This window comes from Dipodomys ordii, unplaced genomic scaffold, assembly GCF_000151885.1.
Source record: "Dipodomys ordii isolate 6190 unplaced genomic scaffold, Dord_2.0 Scaffold758, whole genome shotgun sequence".
Taxonomy (NCBI): domain Eukaryota; kingdom Metazoa; phylum Chordata; class Mammalia; order Rodentia; family Heteromyidae; genus Dipodomys; species Dipodomys ordii.
In genome coordinates this window covers 2,086-7,122 of record NW_012267974.1, presented here as the reverse complement: position 1 = coordinate 7,122, position 5,037 = coordinate 2,086, and the positions used below count along the sequence as shown (strand labels likewise).

At 42.9% G+C, this 5,037-nt stretch overlaps 1 pseudogene; it reads right to left on the bottom strand.

Moving 5' to 3' along the window:
• Nucleotides 1–302: 302 nt before the first annotated feature.
• On the bottom strand, nt 303–821 carry LOC106001899 (annotated as a pseudogene).
• Between the last annotated feature and the right edge of the window lie 4,216 nt (nt 822–5,037).

The window sequence follows — 5,037 nt, the reverse complement described above, 5'->3', positions numbered from 1 at the left end:
GGTACTGGTGAGGCACTCCAGTCCTGTGTGTCTAGCTATTTGGGAGGCTGAGGTCTGACTCCACTCTCCCCATCCGTCAATCCCTACTCAGCAGGGCATGGAAAGGGGTTCTGTAACACAGCAAAAGACCATAAATGCAGAATGTCAATTTTTATTCATCCACCTCTTTCCTCCTTTTACAGAGCAATTAAAGCTCACTGGCCTGGGAGTAACCTCCATCGGCCAACTTCGGCCAGCAAAGAGTATCAGAGACATTAATACACTATCAGCAAAAAATGAGGAGGGGCGATGCGGGAAAAGAATTAGGCCGAGGCCTCAATGGTGCATTCCCGGGCAAAATGTCCAGTCTCACCACAGCGGTAACAGCTGACTTCTAATACTTTCTTGCAATTGATGGCCACATGTCCAAGTTCCCCGCACTTGTAACACTGCACCTTGTGGCAGTCTTTCTGCATATGGCCAGGTTGGCCACAACAATAGCACTTGAGGTCATCTGCCTGCTGGCAGTCTCGAGCCAGGTGGCCTAGTCTGCCGCAGTTGTAGCAGCTCTGCTGCCGCTCTCTCTTGGGCTCCTTGCAGTCCTTGGCGATGTGGCCGCCTGCGCCGCAGTTGTAGCAGGCATCCTCCTCCAGATCACAGTCCCTGACAAGGTGTCCGGACTCCCCGCAGCGGTAGCAGAAGTCTAACAGGGATGCGGGATAAACATGGAGCCCTCTGCCCCAGCCCCTCGGTCCTCCTCGCCCCCGTCTCGCAGCAGTAGGGCATTCCCTGACCCAGTGGCCAGCTTGGCCACAACTGAAACATTCGTCGTTGCTGGTCATGGCTGCGCTGACAACCTTGATTTCTGAGCGGCCGCAGTGGCGAAAACTCGCACTCAGGCCCAGCGCCAGACGCGGGTCTGCACAGGGTCCTCCACGCCGCTGTGCACCGCTCTGTAATTTCGTTATGACTGCATAATCCGGTGTGTGAGGGATGACTCAGTAAACCAGGGTGTGTCTGTGTGTGTTGGAGTGTCTGTGTGCGTGTGCGTAGCCCACATTTCCCTGATGCAGGCATCAGTTGTAGGACATCTGGGCCGTTTTTATAGCTTGGCTACTGTCTAAATAAGTGGCAATTTGTGCCCCTCTCTCTATAGTATCGTGATTTCTCTATAGTATCATGATTTGCATTTCTTTCGGTCTCTGGAGCATAGGGTAAACTTTTGTTTTTACTCTTGGTTTTTTTGTTTGTTTGTTTTTGTCAGTCATGGGGCTTAAACTCTGGGCCTGGGTGCTGTCTCTGAGCTCTTCAGCTGAAGGCTTGTGCTCTCAACTTGAGGCACAGCACCACTCCTGGATTTCTGGTGGTTAAGAGTCACACAGACTTTCCTTCCAGGTCTGGCTTTGAACTTCCATCCTCAGATCTCAGTCTCCAGCGTAGCTAGGATTACAGGCGTGAGCCACTGGCCCTAGGCTCTGTTTCTACTGTTTTTTTTTTTTAACACCCAAAGCCTCCTTCCTTCCCTGATTATTATTTTTTTTATTGTGAACATACTGTACAGAGGAGATACAATTACATGGGCAAGATAATGAGCACATTTCTTACCAAGCATTGCAGCCTCCTCCTTTGTTTACCCTTCACATCCCTTCCCAGCCTCCACCCTCACCCTCCCACCCAATCCTGTAAAGTTCGTTTTCGACATGACAACTTGTACTTCTCATTATTGCAACAGGTCCACCAATATCCTTAAATGACTTGTTTTTCCCCTTCTCCTCCACAAATTATACCCACATCAAATATAGTGAAAGCAGGGGTTATACTGTGGGGGAGGGACATACAAAGCAACAAAGAGATAATGTTATAAATGCATTAGAAACAAATGCATGAAAGAAAAAAAACATTAAAATACATATCTAAGGGTTCATTTTCCTAACATCACATTATCTGACCTTTTCTGCTTGACTCATACATATACTAGATATTGCAAATAAGGGAAACCATGGGACCTATGTTTCTTTGGGCTTGGCTTACTTCACTTAATATAATTTTTTTCAAGCCTTTCCATTCCCTAACAAATGGGGCAATGTCATTCTTTCTGATGGAAGCATAGAATTCCATTGTATATAGATACCACATTTTCTTGATCCATTCATCTACTGAGGGGTATCTGGGTTGTTTCCATATCTTAGCTATGGTAAATAATGCTGCAATTGTTTTTACTGTTTTGAGTAATGCCTACAATAATTTCCACAGTGATTGCGCTACTTTTCATTCTCAACAATTGTGTATGAGGGTTCCTGTCCCCCTGCATCTTTGTCAGAATTTGTGTTTTTAATAATGGCCATTCTGACTGGGATAAGATGGAATCACAATGTCATTTTAATCTATGTTGCCTTTATGGCCCAAAATGTGGAGCATTATTTTATTGATTGGTCATTTGTGCTTCTTTGAAGAAGTATCTGTTCAGCTTATATCATTTATTAATTGACAGAGACTTTAATTTTTTAAAGTTCCCCTGTATTTTCTGGATATTGGTCCCTTGGCAGAGGTATAGCTGGTTGTAATCCCATTCTGTAGTGTATCTTTTTAGCACAGTGTCCTTTGCTCTGCAGAAGGTTTTTGGGTTGATGTAATATCATTTGTTAATCTTTGGCCCTATTTACTGAGCTACGGGAATTCTAATCAGAAAGTTCCTGCCTGCTGATAAATTCTAATAAGTTTTTCTCTGAGAAAACTTTTTATTAATCAGCCAAGCAGATATGTAAACAATTTTAAATAGTAGTTAAAAGGAAGTTGGCACTGGGAAAGTGGCTCAGTGGTAGAGTCCTTGCCTTGCATGCATGAGGCCCTGGCTTCGATTCCTCAGCACGACATATAAGCAGAAAAAGAAAAGTGGCTCTGTGGTTCAAGTGGTAGACCGCTAGCCTTGAGCTGAAGAGCTGAGGGACAGCACTCAGGCCCAGAGTTCAGGCTCCAGGACCAACCATAAAAACAAAACAAAACAAAAAAAACTCACAAGGCGGAGGGAAGCAACAAAAAAGAAGTCACAAAGGGGATGTAAAATGTTTACAATGCAGTGGTACATTTTCATACAGCTAAATTCATTTATCAACTCTTACAGCAACACATCAGAGCACCCCATGTTTAAAGCAGCTCAAATCTAATAACCAAAAGCTATAGTACTGGACCTTTCTCTGTTATATTTTAATCTACATCTACACAAAATATAATATTTTAATCACATCTACAGTGCTATATATTGATTCCTTATGAAATGGAATTTATGAACTAAATCTTTGACAATGTTAAAAGAATGATTAAAATCCTGCAATCCAAGTAGGTAAATTTACAGAAAATTCTGGGAGAAAGGGTGAGATAAAATACTGAGATTACTAATTACTGTACATATAAAACTCACTTTTTCATTATTCTAATACTAATTTTGTAACAGTTCATTGACTGGGAATAACAAACCTTGCTAACAAAACATGGAGCTTATAAAATATGTGGAGTATTACTGTTATTATTACAACAGTAATTTTATTCGGGGTCTTGGTTCAGGAGAAAAGTACATAGGTGAAAAATGGGCTCCAGTGTCACTGTTCTCCTGAAGGCCATGCACCAGCTCTGCCAGAAACTCAGGCTTACCTTCCAATGGATTCCTTTATAGATGGGGAAGGTTCTCTGAGGTTTCCTGAAGGCATTCCCTCTTGTAAGGTGCTCTTGTTCACAGAGGAAACTTGCCCAGAATTAATGCTTGTCTCTGTTTGGTTGTCTGCATGGCTGCAGTAAGAAGCTCTTGTCCCTTCTCCTTCCACTTTTGCTTTAGGTCCACATAGTAATGAGGTAGTTACTGGACTAATTGTTCCAAGGGATCTATGGCACCTGATTGGCTGCCAGTTTTTTGAAGTTTTCTACAAATGACATTGGCTGATTGAGTTAGAAATTTATCTTTAGCCAGGTGTATCAGTGGCTCAGACCTGTCATCCTTGTCACTGGAAAAGCTGAGCTCTGAGCACTGTTGTTTGAAATCAGCCAGGGGCAGGAAAGCCCTTGAGACTCTCATCTCCAATTTACCACAAAAAAGCTGGAAGTAGAGCTATGGCTCATAGGGTAGAGTGCTAGCCTTGAGCAGCAAAAGCTAAGGGATAGCATCCATACTCTGAGTTCAAACAACATTAGCAGCGCACGTGCGTGCATACGCGCACGCACACACACACACACACACACACACACACACACACACACACACGGATAAGAACTCTATCCTTAAGGAAAAGTGGATGTTGGTATATTTTTGAATAGCAACTTTTCATCTTTGTGAAAGGGCTTCCACGGTCTCAGTTTCTCCTTGATGCACAGCCAACAGCTGGGAGTAATTGAAGGACTTTACTTTGGCCCTCCTCCATCTCTCGATGATGCAGTATATGAAATGGTTTCTCTCCCAATCGTTGTATCTGAAGGGTTCAATTTGGGTTCATATTTAGGTAGTACCTGGTATTTCCTGCTCCTACCACCGGGTACATCTCCCTCTGTTTCTCCAGGGAAGTAAAAATCAAATCCAAGAGTAACATGGCTTTCCAACCTAAATCCTGTACCTGAGTTAGTTGTTCAAAGTTTGAACATGATGATCAGGCTTATCAGTATAGCCTCACAAATTGGGGTTTTCTTTTTCCATTGGTTTGTGTTTATGCTAGTGCTAGGACTTGAACACAGGACCTGAGAGCCCTGTACCCAAGCAGTTTTGCTCAAGGCTAGAACTCTCGAACTTTAGCCATAGTTCTACTTCAGGCTCTTTCTTTCCTTTTAATTTTCCTTTTCTTTTATCTTTTTTGTTATTGTTGCTTTTCTGGTCTTAGTCTTTTGCTCAAGACTAGCAGGTGTTTCGGGAGTTAATAGGGGATAACTATCTAATGGATTTCCTGCTAAGGCAGGCTTTTTAAAATTATTTTTATTTTTTGTGAACACACTGTACAGAGGGGTTACAATTACATGGGCAGGATAATGCGTACATTTCTTATCAAGCATTGCAGCCTCCTCATTTGTTTACCCTTCACA